The 21,337-nt window shown below is 44.5% G+C and overlaps 2 protein-coding genes and 1 non-coding gene across 3 annotated transcripts in view; all 3 read left to right on the forward strand.

Annotated features, from left to right (window-relative positions):
* Positions 1-21,337, forward strand: part of CCND3 (cyclin D3) — a 90,564-nt gene that overhangs the window by 42,112 nt on the left and 27,115 nt on the right. The gene's annotated exons all lie outside the window — the stretch shown is intronic.
* MED20 (mediator complex subunit 20) overlaps positions 1-21,337 on the forward strand; it is a 174,495-nt gene that overhangs the window by 42,042 nt on the left and 111,116 nt on the right. The gene's annotated exons all lie outside the window — the stretch shown is intronic.
* On the forward strand, positions 4,944-5,050 carry LOC118542255 (U6 spliceosomal RNA). The gene has a single exon (XR_004920499.1). It is a non-coding gene; the product is annotated as a U6 spliceosomal RNA (small nuclear RNA).

Below are 21,337 nucleotides of genomic sequence, written 5' to 3' on the forward strand. Positions count from 1 at the left end.
TCCCTGCCCCCTTACCTGTCTTGCCCCTAGTCTGCCTCATCTACCCCAGAACACTCATACTGCTCCCCACCAGCCAGATCTTTGCTCTGCTACCCACTCACCAGCCCACCTTAGTTTGCCTCTATCGCTGTCCCAGGGTCAGGCTCTGCATGTCACTGCCAGCTAGTTAATCTGATAAACGGATTTCTCTGAAAATACTAATTGGAGCCAGTGCAAAGGTTGCTGCTTCATACAAAGGTGCATTATGACTGGGGCCCTTCTGGAGAAAATGCCCCGCCCTTTGTGTCCTGGTCTGTGGGAGGGAGAGATAGAACAAATTCAAGCTAGGAAGCTGGGAGAGATTCAGGCCATCCAGCTCCCCTAAAAGAAGACAGATCCTCTTTGAGCATCCACCCAGTTGGCTGGGGAGAGGGCACACAAATATGCTGGCAGGGACATGACAGGGGAACATGGCAGAGACATTTAATCAGTAAATTTCTAGATACAGAGCTAGGATATAGAAAAGGTAAGACTTGTCTCTGCCTGCAAGGAGAGAAGGAAATGCAAGTACACAATTAATAAGCACACAGAGTAAGCTGTGTCCTGAGCTAAACCAGACACAGATCAGTGTAGCTAGGGATGAGAGATCCATTCAAACTGGAGGATTTGGAAGATTCTGTGGAGAGGCTGATGGTGGCCTTCGAACTGATGCCTGAAAAGGATTATTTTTATTTATTTATTTATTTATTTAAAAAATTTTTTTTAAATTTTAAGCAAACACCACACCGCATGTGGGTCTCAAACTCAAAACCCCAAGATCAAGAGTCACACGCTCCACTGAATGAGCCAGCCAGGTGCCCCTACAAGGATTATTATTAGTAGTATTTTTTTTTAAGATTTTATTTATTTATTCCAGAGAGAGAGAGCAGGGAGAGAAGCAGAGGGAGAGGAACAAGCAGACTCTCTGCTGAGCATAGAGCCCAATGCGGGGCTCAATCTTAGGACCCCAAGATCATGACCCTGGCCGAATCCAAAAGTCAGACGCTTAACCGACTGAGCCACCCAGGCGCCCTGGAGGATTATTTTAAAGAGGGGCACCTGGCTGGCTCAGTTGGAAGAGCATGTGACTCTTGATCTCTAGTTGTGTGTTTGAGCCCCATGTTGGGTGTAGAGATCACTTAAAAATAAAATCTTGTGTAAGACTGTTGAATCACAGACCTGTACTTCTGAAACAAATAATACATTATATGTTAGATTTTTTTTTTTTTATTTGACAGAGACACAGTGAGAGAGGGAACACAAGCAGGGGGAGTGGGAGAGGGAGAAGCAGGCTCCCCACAGAGCAGGGAGCCCGATGTGGGGCTCGATCCCAGGACCCTGGAATCATGACCTGAGCCAAAGGCAGCCGCTTAACAACTGAGCCACCCAGGCGCCCCAATACATTATATGTTAAAAAAAAGAAGAAGATAGCAGGAAGGGAAAAATGAAGGGGGGGAAATCAGAGGGGGAGACGAACCATGAGAGACTATGAACTCTGAGAAACAAACTGAGGGTTCTAGAGGGGAGGGGGGTGGGGGGATGGGTTAGCCTGGTGATGGGTATTAAAGAGGGCACGTACTGAATGGAGCACTGGGTGTATGAATCATGGAACACTACATCAAAAATAAATAAATAAATAAATAAAATCTTTAAAAAGGTAAAAATAAAAATAAAGTATTAAATTTTCTACTAACAGTAGAAAGTCTACAAATAAGAGAACACAGAAAGAAAAGAAAATCACCCACTCTCTCACAATTGAAGGTGACCTCTGTTACCGGCAGATAATGGGGTTATGGTGATTTCTGTTTGCTATCCATTTCTGTATTTTTAAGTTTTTTATCATGAGTTTTACAATAAAAAGAACACACATTTATAAAAACAAAATTTAAAACCTAAAGATAACTCACTGCTAACATTTCAGCATGTTATCCTCCTAGGCTTTTTGCAATATATAATCTTATCATTCCGTTTGTACAAGTATAGATAGCTGCTTTTTTTCAATTTCTCAGCATTTGCCCTGCTCATTATAAATGTTTCACAGATAGAACTGAGTGGCTGTGGGATGTAATTCACATAACTATTTCCCTGCCCTCGGACTGTAAGATTGTTTACACATTTTTGCTATCATAAATAACCCTTTGTGGGTTTTTTGAAGATTTATTTGAGAGAGAGCACAAGAGAGAGCATGAGTGGGGGAAGGGGGGGCAGAAGCAGAGGGAGAGAGAGAATCCCAAGCAGACTCCACATTGAGCTCGGAGCTGGACACGGGGCTCCATTCCATGACCCTGAGATCATGAGCTGAGCTGAAATCAAGAGTCAGACACCCACGTGCCCCATAAATAACCCCTTGTATATTCCTGTGCATAAGTAATTTTTTAAAATTAATAAACTTATGTTTTAGGTTCAGAGAAAAACTAAGCAAAAAGTGCAGAGCGTTCTCATATATTCCCTGTCCCCACACATGCACAACCTCCCCCACTGTCATCCCCACCATGGATGTCCTGCACCAAAGGGCACATTTGTTCTAATCATTGTCCCATTATTGTCATTATCACCCAAAGGCCATGGTTTACACTAGGTTCACCCTTGGTGTTATACATTTTATGGATTTTGACAAATGTATCATTACATGTATCCACCACTATGGTATCACACAGAGTTGTTTCACTGCCCTAAAAATCCTCTGTGCTCCATCTATTCATCTGTCCTTCCCCACTAGCCCCTGGCAACCACTGATCTTTTTACTCTTTCCATACTTTTGCATCTTCCAGAATGTCTCGTAGTTCAAATTGTATAATACGTAGCCTTTTCATATTGGCTTCTTTAACTTGGGAATACGAATTTAAGTTTCCTCCTTGTCTGGATGAAGCATAGTTTATCCATTCACCAACTGAAGGACATCTTAGTTTTTTTCCAAGTTTTTGCGATGATAAATAAAGCTGCTGTGAACATCCACATGCAGGTTTTTGTATGGACATGTTTTCAGTTCATTTGGGTAAATGCCAAGGAGCACAATTACTGGAATTATGGTAAGAATGTATTTAGTTTTGTAAGAAACTGCCAGACTAGTCTTCAAAGTGTCTCTACCATTTTGTGTTCCCACCAGTAATGAATGAAAATTCCTGTTACTCCATAGCATTACAGCATTTGACGTTGTCCGTGTTCTGGATATTGGCTGTTCTAATAGGTGTGTAGTGGTGTGAAATAACAGAAGAAATATATGTTGGTCTCTGCACCTGGTTTCTGGCACAGAGCTCCTAAACCCCTGTAATTTCCTGTGATAAGAGCACTAGGAGCATCTTTTGTTCTAATATTTGATCTTTGACCCAGGTTCCTGACATAGGGATCTTAAGTCCCTTGGAATTTCCTGGGTGATAGGAGTGTCTTTTGTTCTAAGGAGGTGACTCTGGGTGGGTTCCTGGATGGCTCCTGTGTGGGTCTGCTCACTAGAAAGACCATGATTCAAAGCTTGGAATTTTCAGCCCTGTCCCATTCTGGAAAGAGGGGAGAGGGGATGAAAATGGACTTAATATTTAATGCCTCCATGATGGTTGGGGAGCTTCCAGGTGGGTAAACACATCCACGTGCCAGGAGGGTGATACACCCCAATTCCACAGGAACAAAAGCTTGGAACCCTCCCAGATCTTGCCCTATGTATCTCTTCGTCTGGCTGAGCATCTGGCTTTTATCATATCCTTTAATAAACTGGTAAGCGTAAGGAACTGTATTCCTGAGATCTGTGAACTAGCAAATTAATCAAATCCAGGAAGGAGGAGGTCATGGGAACCTCTGACCTGTAGACAATTGGACAGAGTTCTGGGTAACCTGGGACTACTACTTGTGATTAGCATCTGAAGTAGAGGGAAGTCTTGTGGGAGTGAGCCCTTAACCTGCGGGATCTGACACTATCTCTAAGTAGAGAGTGTGAGAATTGAGGTAAATGGCAGGACACCCATGTGGTGTTGCAGAATTGCTTGGCATGGGGGAAAAAAAACCCCACACATCTGGTGTCAGAAGCAATGTGAGTATGGTAGTCATGTGAGAGTAAAGGATAAACATATAGGAGGACTATAAGGTTTTTCCTATACACGTGATATCTCATCTTTATGTTAATTTTCATTTTCCTGATGACATCTGATGTTGAGCAACTTTTCATATACTTATGTGCCATCTGTATATATTCTTTGGTGAGGTGTCTGTTCAGGATTTTTGCCCATTTTTTAATCAGATTGTTAATTTTCATATTGTCGAGCTTTAAGTTTATATATTCTGGGGTTTTTTTGGTTTTGGTTTTGGTTTTTTTTTTTTTTTTTTAAAGATTTTATTTATTTATTTGACAGGGAGAGAGAGCACAGGCAGGCAGAGGGAAAGGGAGAAGCAGACACCCTGCTGAGCAAGGAGCCTGATCTATGCGTAGCTCTATCCCAGGACCCCGGGATCAAGACCCGAGCCAAAGGCAGACGCTTAACCAACTGAGCCACCCAGGCACCCCAAGAGTTTACATATTTTGGACAACAGTCCTTTATCAGATGTATCTTTTGTAAATACTCTATCATAATCTGTAGCCTGCCTCCTCATTCTCTTGACATTGTCTTTTGCAGAGGAGAAGTTTTTAATTTTAATGAAGTCCAACTTATTATTTCTTTCATGGATCATACCTTTGGTGTTCCTTCTGCAAAATCATGACCTTATCCAAGGTCATTTAGGGTTTTTCCTGTGTTTTCTTCTAGGAGTTTTATAGTTTTGAGTTTTATATTTAGGTCTGTGATCCATTTGGAGTTAGTTTTTGTGAAGACTGTAGGCCTATATCTAGATTCCTTTTTTGGTGAATAGATGTTCAATTGTTCCAGCACCCCATTTATTAAAAGAATATCTTTGCTCCATTGTATTGCCTCTGCTCTTTTATTAAAAATCAGTTGGCTATAGTGCTCATTTCGGGAGCACATATACTAAAATTGGAACAAAACAGAGAAGATTAGCATGACCCCTGTGCAAGGATGACACGCAAATTCATGAAGCATTCCATATTTTAAAGAAAAAAATATCAGTTGGTTATATTTATGTGGGTCCATTTTGGGTTCTCTATTCTGTTCCATTGACCTTTTTGTCAATTCTTTCACCAATACCACACTGTCTTGAGTTTGGGTATTGTCAATCCTCTCTGACTTTGTTCTTCTCCTTCAATATTGAGTTGGCTATTCTGGGTCTTTTGTCTCTCCATATAAACTTTGGAATCAGGTTGTTGATATCCACAAAATAAGTTGCTGGAATTTTTATTGGCATTGTGTTCAATCTACAGATCAAGTTGGGAAGAACTGGCATCTTGACAATATCAAATCTCCCTATCCATGAACATTTAGTTCTTTGATAGCTTTCATTGGAGTTTTAGAGTTTTTCTCATTTAGATCTGTTTATATGATATTTCATATCAAAAATAAATAAATATTTCATTTTGGAGGGGGCTGCTAATGTAAATGGTAATTTCAAATTCCATTTGTTCCACTTGCCTAGTATATAGGAAGGTGATTCACTTGGGTATATTAATCTTGTATCCTGCAACCTTACTACAATTGCTTATTAATTCTAGGACTTTTTGTTGTTGATTCTTTAAAATTTTCCATATAGGCAGTCATGTCATCTGTGAACAAATACAGCTTTGTTTCTTCCTTCCCAATATGTATATCTTTTATTTCCTTTTCTTGTCTTATTACATCAGCTAGAACTTCCAGTACAATATTGAAAACAGTGGCCTAGAAGGGGCATCCTTACCTTGTTCCTCATCTTAGTGGGAAAACTGAGTTTCTCATCATTAAGTATGATATTAGCTATAGGTTTTAGGTAGATGTTCTTTATCAAGTTGAAGAAGTACCTCTCTATTCCTAGGAGCTGTGAGTTTGTATCATGAATGGGTGCTGGATTTTGTCAAAAGTTTTTTCTGCATCTGTTGATATCATCATGTGATTTTTCTTCTTTAGCCTGTTAATATGATGGATTATATTAATTGATTTTTGAATGTTAAACCAGCCTTGCATACCTGGGATAATTCTCACCTGGTCATGATGTATAATTTTTATACATTGTTGGATTCAATTTATTAATATTTTGTGGAGGATTTTTGCATCTATGTTCATGAGAGATTTGATCTGTAGTTTTTTTCTTTTCTTGTGATGTTTTTGTCTGGTTTTGGCATTAGGGTAATGCTGGCCTCATAAGAATAGTTGGGATGTATTCCTTCTGCTTCTGTCTTCTGAAAGAGATTCTAGACAACTGGTATAATTTCTTCCTTAAATGTTTAGTAGAATTTGCCAGTGAACCCATCTGGGCCTGGTGCTTTCTGTTTTGGAAAGTTATTAGTTATTGATTCAATTTCTTTTATAGAGGCCTATTCAGATTATCTATTAGTAATTTTTTTTTAAAGGATAGATTTCTAGAGATAGGATTCCTGGTCAAGAGTTGACCAGAGCCTTGGTGGTTCTCAGTCCTGGCTGGACATTAGAATCACCTGCGGGAGCTTTTTAAAAATCCCAGTGCTGGGTGCCTGGGTGGCTCAGTCGGTTAAGCATCTGCCTTCGGTTCAGGTCATGATCCCAGGGTCTTGGGATCGAGGCTTTGTCAGTCTCCCTGCTGAGCAGGGAGTCTGCTTCTTCCCCTCTCTCTCAAATAAATAAATAAAATCTTTTTAAAAAATTTACTTTTCTAAAGGACTCTTTGGCTCCTGTATTGGAAGCAGTGTGATGGGGCGTCTGGGTGGCTCTGTCATTAAGCGTCTGCCTTCGGCTCAGGTCATGATCCCAAGGTGGGCTCCCTGCTCATCAGGAAGCCTGCATCTCCCTCTCACACTCACCCTGCTTGTGTTCCCTCTCTCGCTGTCTCTCTCTGTCAAATAAATAAATAATCTTAAAAAAAAAGGAAGCAGTGTGCGTAGAGACCAGAGTGAAAAGCAGGGAGGTCTAGATATAGGCTATTATATTTGCATGGGTGAGAAATACAGGCGGTTTGAATTTGGGAGGTCAAGGGGCAGATGCTGAAAAGTGTTTCGGTTCACGATAGATATTCCAAGGCAAAGCCTATTGAAGTTGCTGATAGATGAGATGTGGGTCATGTGAGAAAAAAAGGAGTAATATATAACTCCAAGGTATTTGCCCTGAGCCAGTGATGGTGGAGCTTGGGTAGGGGGAGGGTGGGGGGTGTTGGAAGTAGGTTTGGGAGTGAGAGAAGAGTTCAGTTTAAGCACAGACCAATCAAAATTGATGTGTCCTTTAGAATGTGTGTAGGAAGTGTTCAAGCAATGAAGATCCCGTATGCTAAGAATATGTATTGGGGTGGGGGCTAGGGTATGGAAAAATGGGAGATAAAACACACTGCAATAGGGGCGCCTGGCGGGCTCAGTTAATGGAGTGTGCAAGTCTTGATCTCAGGATTGTGAGTTTGAGCCCTATATTGGGTGTAGGGATTACTTAAAAATAAAATCTTAAAAAAAAAACAAACTAAAAACGCTTCAGTAGATTATACAGGGCCGTGAATGCCAAACTAAGGAATTTGAAATTTATATGATAGGAATGGGAGGAAGTTTGGAAATTTTTGAAATATAATTAATATGATCAGAGCTTAACTTTACAATAACAGTTGTGTGTTTAATAACATGAAAAATACCCATGAGATAATTTTCACTAAAAGTTTAGATGTAGTGTGATTATAGCCAAGTTTTAAAAAAAAAAAAAAATCTCACATATGGATAAAAAAGGCTTCATGTATTAAAAAAGAGAGGCTGGAAGGAAGTTATCAAAATGTTCATAGAGATGGTTTAGGTGGTTGGTAAGACTATGAATAAGATTGGATTCTTTTTGCTTTCTTTTCTTTCTGCTTGTCTGTATTTCTCAACTTTTTTTTAACTGAACGTAACTACTTTTATGATGAGAATAAGCTTAACCCAGCAACTTAAATGTGTGCAAGAGGGTGCCTCGATGGCTCAGTCGGTTAAGCATCCGACTCTTGAGCTCAGCTCAAGCCTTGATCCCAGGGCTGTGAGTTCAAGCCCCGCACAGTAAGTGAATTAATGAGTGAATGTATGCAAGATAGGAGGGAGGAGTACATTAGATGCAGAGAGTGGAGGCAGGGAAATGGGTTGGGTTTACCGCAGCAATCCAGGGGAAATGGAAGGAGAAGTTGAACTGGGGCAGCAGCCATGGGAGGAGGAGGGGAGTGGAGGTATTTCTTGCATTCAGATTGGCTGTGTAAGGGAGCCTTATACAACAAGTGGGATAGTTAAGAGGAGGGGCTCTGGAGCCAGGCTGCTGGAGTTGGAATGTGAACTTGGCCACATACTTGGGCAAAGTAGTCCTTGTGCTTCCTAAAAATCTGTCAACAGGAATAATAATTATACCTACCCCATGAGGTTGTTCTAGGCAGGAACTGAGTGAATACATATTAAGCACTTAGAGCAATGCTCGGCTAGTAGGGCGCTCGCTGTTGCAGCGATTACTCCTACGACTCACCTGGCCTCACTGGGATTGCTGCTGAAGGTGGTTGCAGAATGTGCAATGGAGGGAAGGGATGAAGGTTACTGAAACATTATCCCTAACAGATTAATTTTTATAAGAATATATTTATATATTTTTAAATATTTTATTTGTTCATTTGAGAGAGAAAGAGTGAGCACAAGGAGGGGGAGAGTCAGAGGGAGAGGGAGAAGCAGGCTCCCCACTGAGCAGGACTCTGGGATCATGACCTGAGCTGAAGGCAGACGCCTAACCTCCTGAGCCACCCAGGCGCCCCTATATTTATATATTTTAAAAAAATCTTAGTAGTTAGAGTTTTTTGAAACTAAGTCGGGCTGTCTCAAATGGTGAGCTCCCAACACTGAGGAAGTTTTAACAAGTGCTGCATGGATCATTGGGGGCTGGTACAGGGCTGTGATTCCAAACTAGTTTTCATCAGAGGATGTACTGCGTTTTTTGTGTAACTAAGTTCATTTCACTGAAAGTACTATCCTTGGGACCCCTGGGTGGCTCAGTTGGTTAAGCATCTGCCTTCGGCACATGTCATGATCCCGGGGTCCTCAGATTGAGTCCCACATCCGGCTCCCTGCTCAGCAGGGAGCCTGCTTCTCCCTCTGCCTGGCACTCCCCCTGCTTGTGCTCTCTCTCTGTGTCTCAAATAAATAAATAAATAAAATATTTTAAAAAGACAAAAAGTACTATCCTTTAGGTGTGCCTGGCTGACTCAGTTGGTAGAGCATGCTATCTCTTGATCTTGGGGTTGTAATTTCGAGCCCCATGTTGGTTGTAGAGTTTACAAAAAATCATCATTGTAATAATGAAGATTAGACAAACCATAATAGACGCTTAATCGTAGGAAACAAACTGACAGTTGCTGCAGGGGAGAAGGGTGAGGGGATGGGGTAACTGGGTGATGGACATTCAGGAGGGCACGTGATGTAATGAGCAATGGGTGTTATATAAGACTGATGAATCACTGACCTCTACCTCTGAAACTAATAATACGTTGTATGTTAATTAATTGAATTTAAACTAAAAAAATAAATAAAAGGAAAAAATAATAATAAAGATTAGATTTTAAAAAAAGTACTTTCCTTTATTCTGAGCCTTCTCTAAGGGTTTGGTGTTTCAGGTATTCTCTGTTTTATGAAATATGGTATATATATAGACCAGAGGTTTTTTCCCTAATAGTCTCACTTGGCAATAGTCTTACTTTTTGGTGTCCAAAATTTTGGGGGAAATTTTATTGGTCTTTGAAATGTAAATTTCTGGGAACTAGGGTTGTGGGGAAAATGAATAATTTGGTGAGGCTGAAGTCAAGGTGCCTTTGAATCCCCTTCTGAGCCTGAGATTCTCTCATTTCAGGGCCACAGGTTGGACCCCCTCATCCCAGTGAGTCATTCTGCAAATGAGAGCTTTTAGGTGGAGGACTGGGGAAAGAGGTGAATGGTTCTGCACAGCTCTGCTGCTGCAACTATCGTAGAGTTCTTCCAGTACACCCTCTGGGCAGCCAGCCTGTGTGAGGGACAAGCTGCCCCGAGGCCTCGAGCAAACAGCAGCTTCACGCATCCTTGTATGCCAACTTGCAAGCGGATGCCGAGGGCTCCAGGTGGGGAGGCTCTGTGCTCTGTGCCGCGGGGCCAGGAGATGTTCCTGAGGTCAGTCCACCAGGGTCTCTACCCCACGGAGCTTAGAGTCTGACATCCTTCGTATACAAAGGACAGTTTTGTTAGCACAACTTCCTCGTATATAAAATGAGGATAATAGTACCATCTAGCAGGGGCGCCTGGGTGGCTCAGTCGTTAAGCGTCTGCCTTCGGCTCAGGTCATGGTCCCGGGGTCCTGGGATCGAGCCCCACATCGGGCTCCCCGCTCAGCGGGAAGCCTGCTTCTCTCTCTCCCACTCCCCCTGCTTGTGTTCCCTCTCTCGCTGTGTCTCTATCAAATAAATAAATAAAATCTTAAAAAAAAATAAAATAAAATAAAATGCTTTAAAAAAAAAAAAAAAATAGTACCATCTAGCAGCCACGGAGCGGCATCTCTCCCTACTTCCCTCACGTCCAGCCAGAGCGGCCAAGAAGGCTCCTACTCCGAGACATAGACCCTGAGATCAAAACAGAATGGATACAGTAGTGGTTTGCCGAGTTACCTTTGAAGAGAATGGCTTCCAAACCGTGACACCTGATTGTCACTGGACCCAAACCTAACATATCTACAAAGAAAGGTCCATTAGCTCTGGACACTTTATTTACTTATTTATTTATTTATAAAGATTTTATTTATTCATTTGAGAGAGAGAGAGAGAGAGAGGGGAGGGGCAGAGGGAGAAGGAGAAGCCAGCTCCCTGCTGAGCAGGGAGCCCGATGCAGGGCTCCATCCCAGAACCGGAGATCATGACCTGAGCCGAAGGCAGACACTTAACTTACTGAGCCACCCAGGCGCCCCAGCTCTGGATACTTAAAAAAAAAAAAAGGCACGAGGTCACTGAGTAGAGAGGGGGCCGGACCTGGCCTAGTGATTTTCCATTTTGTGGAAAAAGTCACCTCTCCCAGCCCATGCCCCCAACACAGGAATCTTGTTGGCTGCCTCCCTTAATTCTGCTCCTCTACCCCCCCGAACCCCCTTCTGCTTTGCCGCTGGCTGCCTTTGGGGAAGGGTCTACAAGGAGAGAATGTGCCGGCCAGTGGCCTCAGGTGCCTCTGTCCTGTCCACTCGGTCGCTGTGTCTCCCACTGTTGGTTTTCACTTGGCTGTGTGGGGTGTGCCTCTGTCTTGGGGCACTGGTTACCTTGAGGTTCCCCCAGGAGTGGAGGCCCCCCTGGACATGTTGGCAGGTCCTATTTTGGAGCCTGAGAAGCTGAGGAGGTAGGCCCAGGCCTTGCTGAGGTCATGCCCCCCTTGTGGCCTTGGAGCTTGCCTTCCCAGGCAACACCCCGTACCTCCAATGGTCTTACCTTGCCCCCGCTGGAGTTCCTTCAGTTCAGCTCCCTGGGTTCTTGTGAAGATGAAGTCCGTCAGTGGCGGAGAAAGCGCATTCTAACATGTTCAAGCATTATAAACATGTAGACTATGACCATCATGATCAAATGGGACCATGTGTGTATAGGCTCTGAAAAGTGTAACCCTATTGCCCTACGAATTACCCGAGTTCTGTTGGGAGTCAAGAACCGTGGGAAATTGACAGTTAGTCTCAAGAGAAATAGCAGATTGGCCACCGCCCCCCCCCCCCTTTGAGGGTTAAATTGATAATAGTGCCAGGGTTTACCCAGAGGAAGAACTAAGATGGGAACTGAGTGGGGCTGTGGTTCAACAGGTGGCTGCCTCTCTGTGACCCCGGCTAAGTCGGGCTGTTGTTGAGTGGTAACCGGGGCACTTGGGACCCTCCATCAGGAGCCCACTGCAGACAGCCGGTGAGTTTCCAGTAAAGCTCAAGGGTAGTGCACACCATCACGTGGCTCACCATACCCTGAGCTCAGGCTGTTGTTTTTCCACTGGACTGAAGTGAGCCCCAGCACCCTCCAGCTGCCCCTGTTCCACGGGAGAGGGCTAGCGCCTGCTTAACCGGTTCTTGCCCATGACAGACACCCCTGCCAAGGGGCCCACGTGGGCTGCATCCAGGTTGATGGTGCCCATCTGGAGTAACTCAAGTGTTCTTTTTCAAGGTCGTGTGTTCTGGGCAACTTGGACTTGCGTTTATATTTAGGAATCACCAGGCAGGTGAGAGGTGGCATGGGAGTGGGGGGGTGACAGTCTCCGATTAGCTGCGCTGAGTACTAATCTAAGGATTTAACATGTTATCTCATTTGATTCTCACCCCCAAAAACCCCCGGGTGGTAGATCCTATTTACAGATGAGGAAACCGAGGAACAGAAGGCTTCATTAACCAGTCCAAGATCGTACAGCTATTAGAAAGTGACAGAACCAGGATTTAAACCAAGCAGGAGTGGAGTCCGACTGTGGAGTCGGAGCTTGCTTTATTATTATTGTCATTTTTCCGACGCACACCTAAGGCAGAGAGAGACTTGTCAGGGTCACACGGCTGGTATGTGGTGGACCTGGGAGTCAACCCCAGGTCGGTCCACCTCCAGGGTTCACACTGGTAATCACCACTCAATTCTGCATCCATGTTTGCCCTTAATATTCAATAGTAACGTGCAATATAGCATTATATATAACATAGCACGACATTCTATTATAGTACATTCTCCTATTATAGTATAATCTGTTATGAGGTTACAGTTTATTTGATGAATTCTCTGTTGTTCGACATTTAGGTTGTTTCCATTTTGTCCCTATTATAAATAAATGCCAAGTTTTTTTGTTTGTTTGTTTTTAAGAGAGAGAAATGGTAGGAATGTTGTTTGGTTTATCAGTTTATTTGTTTCTTTTCAAGGATTTAGAGCAGATGGGCTGAGCTCTCAGACGCTGGAAGAATTGGAGGCTTTGAGTTGACTGCTTGAATGGGGAATGAAATTCTGATTAGGAATGGTGCCAATGTGGAGAGAAGGAAAGAACAGACCCTGTGCTTCAGCCCAGGGATTTGGTGTTGCCTGCTGAGATAGAAAGTTGGGGATGCATTTCAGAAATATCTGTAATTCCCACTTTGGATATTTTAGTGTTCTCTAGCATTTTCCAGCCCAGTGTCTCATTGACATTGCCCAGATACACGTGGGTGGGGCTGGGCAGAGGGTGAGCCATTTTCTTCTCCAGATCAGCCATGTGCGGCCATCTGGAGTCACACCATCTGTCCATCCCATGTCCCTTGCTCCTTCGGCCCTTTCCAACTCTGCTCCCGTTGAAGTTTCCCCTTTGCTTCCTACGTCCCAGGTCGAAAACGGATGAGGAGGCCTGAGCACATCGTACACATTGATGACCGTCCTCAGCATGAGTCCAGGCTTCACCTCTTGTATGCTCACAGCTTTGTGGGGTGGGGACCTCTACGAAATCGCCATCTTATGGAGGAGGAAAAGAAAGCTTCAAGAAGTTAAGGGCTTGCCAAGGCCATGTAGCCAGGGACTGGTGGAGCTGTGGTTCAGAGCCAGGGCTGTCTGAACGCTGTGGCCACATCATGTGAACTGCCACATCTACTTTGCAGCCTTCATGATACACTATAAAAAGAGGAACCTCTAGTTCTCGGGGGGAATCTGCAGGAAATCAGCAGGAATATGTCCAATTACCTGCATGTGTGTTTACCAGATGGGCTCACTTAGAGGTTGTTGGGACGGAAAAGGATCCTGGAAGTATCTCTTTCCTACCTTACTTTTAAAGTGTGTCAGACGAGGTCTAGAGAGATCAACGGACTTGCCTAAGGGCAAGATGGTGGCCCAACCAGATTAGAACCAAGGCCTGATGCCCACCCTGTGGCTCTCTAGAGGCAAACAGCTCTTAGCTGTACTCTTTCTGGAGCATTGGGAGCAAAAGCATGTGCCAGTAGGATAGGTATAGAGAAATAGAAGTAGGTTTGGTATGGCTGGGCATTGCTAGGGTTCGTGGAGATAGGGAACCACAAGAATCCTCTGATTTTCCACTCCCTATTCCAGCACACACCTAAATCCTAATTCCACTGTACAGAAAAATACAAGTGGGGGCAATTGGCAGGAAGGCAGCATGGCGCAGTGATTAAGAATCTGGGCTCCAGGGGCGCCTGGGTGGCTCAGTCAGTTAAGCATCTGCCTTTGGCTCAGGTCATGATCCCGGGGTCCTGGGATCCAGCCCCGCGTCGGGCTCCCTGCTCAGTGGGGAGCCTGCTTCTCCCTCTCCCTCTGCCCCCCCACCCCCGCTTGTGCATACTCTCTCTCACGCTCGCTCTCTCTAATTAATTAATCAATTTAAAAAAAGAGTCTGAGCTCTGACATTAGACAGCCCAGGATTCACATCCATCCCTGAGCCTCAGTTTCTTCATCCACAAAATGGGAGTTCCAACTGCTTATCACATGGGGCCATGGTAAGAAGGAAATGAGACAATGCTTGTAAGGAGACTAGCGCAAGTTTGTGGAAAGAAGAGAAGAATCTTGGGGTTGTTTGAGTTGGTAGAAAAAGGAGAACACAAAACTGGTAACCAAATATGTGATTTCAACAAAAGGCCAAGTATTTCTTCATTTCATCTGATTCATTATTTCCCACAGGCATCATCGGTGGGGTGCTCATTGCACATCCCCACATGGAGGCGAGCGGCTCGGTGGCCTCTCTTCTGGTGAAGAGTGGGGGTGGGCTCAAGATAATACAGGATGCTTTTTACTTCCTGTCTTAAAAAAGGGTGGGAGATGGAGAAAGGAAGATTGTTAATATAAACTTGAAATCCAGATTCTTTCTGAAGTACATCTCCTCAGCTGTGTGACCTCAGATGAACCCCTCGCTGTCTCAATTGTCTCTTTACCACAAGGTCATTGAGATGGCCACTTAATAGCCACTTTACACGTGGTATCTTATTTAATCCTCAGACAAGCCTGCAAGATAGATATTACCATCCCATTCTAGATAAAGGAGAAGACTACAGTTCGGGGAAGTTAAGTAACTTGTCAAAGGCCACACAGCACACAGCCCAGCGAGAGGTGGATCTGTGATGTAAGCCCAGGGCTGACCCCAAAGCCCACGTGCTTCCCGGTCTACCCAGGGCAGATTCAGATTTTGTTGGGTCTAAAGCTTATGCAATTTTGGAAGCCCTCTTTAAGGAAAGCAATACAAAATCACAAATTAATATTACAGATACAAGAGTGGATATTTATTTAGATTTTGCAATGAAGTGACAACATATTTGAAAAACATGTCAGAGCCCAAATATCACAAACATCACAAAATCCAAAAAAATAACATATTTGTGATAACCGCTTGACACTCCTCTGTACCACCTTTGTCCTCTGTCTTCTGGTTACATCCTCTTTGGTTGCATTCCCCTGTGACAATGATTTTGTAATCTTTCCCATGGAAAAAATAAAAAAGATACCTCAGTGTTTCTCTAGTGTCGTTGATTGAAAGGTTTAAAAAAAATTATTGATAGTCTAGAAAAGTTTAATTCAGCTTCACAAGTCATTATTGGTAATGTCATATAAATATCAGGATAACTGTCAATTTTGGAAAAACCTCCATCAAAGTTTCTTCCATAAGATTTTAGGGCATTTCATGTTTTCTGGTGCCAGTGATTCATCTAAAATAATCTTCGAATTGGTGACACTTCTTATCCAATTTTGTGTCAGCTAAATGTTATCTTTGTTATCAGTATCTTGGGTTAAATCGGCAAAAAATTCTCCTCTTTTCTAGTACAGCCTCCTGTCTCCCAACCCTTTAAGATGGAATGAGGATGGTTATATTACTGAAAGATTCATAATTAAAGTTCTTTCTCACAAGTCTATGACCTTTTCAAGGGAATTCATTACAAAATACCGGATGTGAAAACATTTGAAGCATTTGGATGATTTGGCCTGGAAAGAGGAAGGCTGGAGGCAGCAAATGAATAACCACCTTCAAGGATATGAACCTTAGTGAGCATTAGAGTCAGCAGGGTGTATCTGAGCCTGATTCCAGGATCTGGGGAGGGGCTCCGGTAACTGCCTAGTTAACAGGTTCTGCAAGTCACTTTGAGCAGGTTGCCCTAAAATGGATAAAAAGAATAATAGAAAAGTGTGTGAGTGAGAACAGCTCAAACTGCCTCGCTGTGGACTCAAAGTGTGGCCCATGGTCTGGCACCTGCTGTGAGAGCTGGTTCAAAGTGCATCATCGGGGTGGGGCGGGCCCCGTGGGGGCACCTGGCTGGCTCACTTGGTAGAGCATGCGACCCTTGATCTCAAGAGTTCAAGCCCCACGTTGGGCCTTGAGATGAGGGAAGGAAGGGAGGGAGGGAAGAAGGGAGGGGAAAGAAAGAAGAGAAATGCATAATCTCGGGCCCTACCCAGGACAGCTGACTGAGAATATGCATTTTCACAGAGCTGCAGGTGATTATCTGAGAAGCCCTGGACCAGAAACTTGAGCTAGAACTTCCGATGTGCCTGCCCAGGTTTGGCAGCTGTCTTTGTCCTCTCGGTGTCCTTAGCTTAGGAACTGGCCTCTCTTCTAGCTTCTGGCAGTTGCGGATTGTGTAGATTCGTTACATCTCTGTTCCCCTCCCACCAACCAGACAGCACACTCCTACGGGGCTGAGTTGTATTCTTCTTTAATTTCTGGCCCTTCACAGTGCTGGGCACCCAGGAAGTACCATTTATGGAATGCCCACTGCATGCCAAGAGCTTTGCCTCTCTTACCTCACTTGGCACTCACTTCAGGCCTATAGGCTGAAACGAATATCCCTATTTTATGTATGTATGTATGTATGTATGTATGTTATCCCCATGCCCAACGTGGGCTCGAACTCATGACCCCAAGATCAAGAGCCGCATGCTCTACTGACTGAGCCAGGCACACACCCCAGATATCCCCTATTTTATAGATGAAGAAACTGAGGCTCTGTCACTTGCTTGTCATAAGTGGCAAAAGCTGGGAACCAAACCTAGGGGTATCCAATTCCAAAGCCTTCAATAAAGGGGATCAGTAAATGTTTCTTGAATCACTTATTTACTTGATTATCATTCAAGCATTCATTAATGTTCTTATTTATTCACTGAAGAGACTCGGGAAGAGGAGCAAGTAGAATCTGTTTTTTCTTGGTGAACCCTTTCTAGAACTGGAGCTGTATGGCATCAACCTTCCAGAGGCAGGGGGCTGGGCTGCAGAAGCCCCCAGCCCATCCTTGGGAGTGGGGAGATGATACTCTTACCACCCCACCCCTTTCATAATGTCCTTCGTGACTCAGCAAAGAAACCATGGGTCTGAAATCAGAGATGAGGCAAAAAAAAAAAAAACCCAAAAAAACAAAAAACACAACCCCCAAAAATGTTTTCTTTTCCTGGAGGAATTTCCCTTTCATGTTGCTCATTCCTCTGCCAGGGAATCCAGGAAGCCTTGGGCTTGGGGTCAGCTGTGACCCTCCAGTCTGGTTTCTCTGGGGCTCGCCTCTCCTCCTGACTCCTCCCCAGGCCCCGGGGAACAGCACCAGGCCTTCTTCCTCAGTGGTCTCTGGCTACGGGCCACCAGGGGCCCGTCCAGCCCAGCTTTCCTTAGCTTATGTTACATCGTTAATCCTGATCCTGGACCCAGATTGTCTGAGTTCAGATTTTGCCTCTAAGTCTTACATTTGTGTGACTTTGGGCAAGTCACGTCATCTTTCCTCTTCTGTGAAGTGGGAATAACAGTACATTTGAGGGTTAAAATAATTAATCTATGTAAAGCACTTAGAGCAATGCCTGGCACAGAGTAAGCACTATATAACTGTTCTTGTTCTTATTCATTATGGAGCAGTTATTAATACCTGGATGAGACCTGGGTGATGTCATGCTGAACTTCTCTTTCCATTTGTTTTAGCCTCACCCCAGAATCTGCATGGATTCCCAGTTATTCATGCTTTAGAGAGTTTAAGGGAGCAACTGCAAATGAGTGAATAAATTAATAAATTAGAAAGCTCTGGGTTGCTCTCTGAAAATGAGATGATTTTAATGGACGATGAGACATGAGTCAATCGAGTTGATTTGGTAATAACCACAATTCATCTGGAGGAGAGTGGCCCTCTGAGAATTTCTAGTCATGGTGTAGACAGACCTACTACCAAAGGCAGTTTACTGATGGACTGTTAAATTCAGTGTGAAGATCTCCAGACAACAGGGGAAGGAGAGTAATTCTTGGCTAGAAGCTGGCTTGTAGTTCTCAGCCCTGGATGCATTTCAGAATCATTGGGGAACAAACATACAGAACCTGGGCCCCATACCTAGAGATTCTGATGCCCAGGCCTGGGAGTGGAACAGGGGCATCAGAATTCTTTTTTTTTTTTTTTTTAAGATTTTATTTATTTATTTGAGAGAGAGAGCACAGAGGGGTGAGGAGCAGAGGGAGTCTGATGCGGCACTCGATCCCTGGACCCTGAGATCATGACCTGAGCTGAAGGCAGACACTTAACCAACTGAGCCACCCAGGGGGCATCAGAATTCTTAAGAAGCTCACCAGGTAATGAGGCTAATGAGGAATGAAGTCCAACAGTAAGCAGAGACAACCTAATAATAACAGCACATTACTATAAACTAGTGGGTACATTTCTCTCCCCTTCGTAACCATCCCTACAAGGCAGCTTATATTATCCCTGTTTTATAGGTAAGAACACTGAGGTTTGAGTAATTTGGCCAAGGTCACACAGCAGAGCCATTGTTTAATCTGGGTCTGAGTCTGAATGCCTGAATGCATTGTGCTACATTCCACATGGCAGGAGGTCAGCCTGGAAGAAACTTCCCAGAAATTGAAATTAAGATTGTTCCCTCTGATGTAAACTATAAAATCGATACATAATAGGTCAGAGCAAAGATATGCAAACTGATTTAAAGAGACACAAAGGCTTCCAGAGCCACAGAAGCCTCGACCTTAACCTGTGGCCTCTATTAACATATCTAAATAAAGAATGCGTCGGTGGGGGTGGGAGGGTGCTTGGGCCAATTGGTCTGACCCTCCGTGGGCTGAGGGACCGGGTCCCAGCCCGGCCAACCCCTGGCCCTGGCAACATCGTGATCTGTGATCTGGCTTCAGCTCTTTCCCTGGGCTTCCTTTCGTTCTCTCCGGACCTCTCGGACTGTTGTATCCTTCTGTGGCTCCTCTTTCTACACCTGTCCCTTAAAAAAAGGTGTTTTCTGCATTCCACTCTCATATTCTCCACTCTCCACTCTCTGAGGACTTCAGAGGTGCATACTCCAGATGTCCAGACTCTAGGCATCAAGGTTAAGGTCAGGGAGCTGGGAAGGACCGGAAGCTCACATCCGAGCTGGGTTGCTTGCTGGCTGTGGACCTTAGAAATTTCTTTACACTGTTGTTTTAGCCTCGGTCTCTTTACCTGCGAAATGGGGTATTAATGCCTACCATACATGATTGTTGTAAGGATGAAAACAGACAATAGGCATTCCAAGCACTCAGTAAGAACGCTATTAATAGTACCTATTTATTATGTCCAGCGGGCATAGGACTTCTCCGTGGGCACTTCAGAAGCAACAAGTAAAATAGAGAACCCTTTCTACTAAATCTGTTCTTTCACTTAGATTCCTAATCAGATTCCATCCAATTCTGGCCAAAGCCAGAATCCGTAGAGTCACCCTGGACTGTCCCTCCACTACCATCCACGTAGCCACTGAGTTCCAGTGATTCGGTTTCCTGCTTTTCTCCTATTTTCATAAGCCACCCTTGGAATTTCTCATGAGGTTATTGCAAGCACCTCTCTCTTTTTTTTTTAAGTTTTATTTATTTATTTTTAAGCAATCTCTACCCCCAACGGGGGCTTGAACTCACAACCGTGAGATCAAGAGTCTCCTGCTCTTCCGACTGAGCCAGCCAGCTGCCCCAAGGTTATTACAAGAACCTCTAAACTGCTTTCTCTACTTACTCCTCCCCAAACTCCAAACGCTTGTGTACTCAGCTTCTGGTCCAGATGAAAACCCTTTAACAGCTCTCCAGTGCCTTTAGGGCACAGCTGAAATTCTGCTGTGGCCACAGGCCCTTCATGATCTGCCCTGCCTTCCTGTCCCGCCCCCCTTCCTGGCACCATCCTGTCTTGCACCCCCCCTTGTTGGCCGTGCTAGACCACGCCCCGAATATGCCAGGTTCTCCTGCTTCGCTGCGGCATCACTAAGTTCCTGAGGCTTCCGTCCGTCTTTCCAACAAGACTGAGCCCCTTGAGCTCTCAACTCCTTTTGGGCATCTCTGGATACCTGGTATGTGACAGGCTCTCTCAGTAGGAGGCTTTTCTAATAAGATTAATATTATGGATCTTTGGTGTGGGCCAAGCCCCATTCTAAACTCTTCATATCCTCACAACTCTTATGGGGTAGGCACGCCTCATTCATCCATTCTGCTGTGCTTATCACATGGATGGCTAAGGCCTGGTCCGGGCACCTGGGCTACAGCAGGACACGCAGTATGGCGGTGCTAGAAATGAGGGGAGGAATTTCTATTTTATTTAGGAAGGTCCGGAAAAGCCTCTCTGAAAAGGTGAAAATGGAACAGAGGCCTGAGAGAAGAAGGAGAGGGTGCTATGTGGGTATCCAGGGGAAGAGTGGTCCAGGCAGAGGGAATAGCCAGGGCAAAGGGGATCATTAGCTCCATTTGACAGATGAGGAAGCCAAGAGTCTAGGTAGGTTGATCCCAAGTCACAGAATAAGTGAAGGAGCTGGGTTTCAAACCCACACTCTGTAACTCTTGACTCAACCGTTCCTCTACACTGTCTTTTGCGGGACACAGTGGGTGCCTTGGCTGAGGGCAGGCTGGCTCTGTGTTCACCATGCAACCCTCTAGCTGGAGCTTGCTTCCCGTGTCAAGGAAAGCATGGGCTCATCAGCGGGCTTGGTATTCAGGTTCACTTGGTGGCTCTGGTTTGCTCTTGTGTGTGAAGGCCATTTCTGTGGCCTTCATTGGAGACAATTAAACTGTATCCACTCTTCAGGCAGTCTCAAAAAGCACACTTGTGCAAAGGTGAGGACCGGATCCTGAAATATGGTGACTTGGCCATATTTCAAATTCCCCCTCCTTGGTCAGTAGCCGGAGCGGCCTCTGTGGACAACTGCTATACCTCCCCCCATACCTTCCTTCAGACTTCAACAGGAGGATCTGAGGCAAGTGTCTTTGCAGGGGTGGTATCTGAGCTGGCCTTGAAGGACACGGAGCATCGCCAAGAGAGGTGTGGATGAGATATTTAGGTAGAAGGAAGTGTGTGAGTTGTGCAAAAGCATCAGTGCTGGACTGTTGAGTCCATCTGGAGTATAAGTACTC

Source organism: Halichoerus grypus, chromosome 9 (genome assembly GCF_964656455.1).
Source record: "Halichoerus grypus chromosome 9, mHalGry1.hap1.1, whole genome shotgun sequence".
Classification (NCBI taxonomy): Eukaryota; Metazoa; Chordata; class Mammalia; order Carnivora; family Phocidae; genus Halichoerus; species Halichoerus grypus.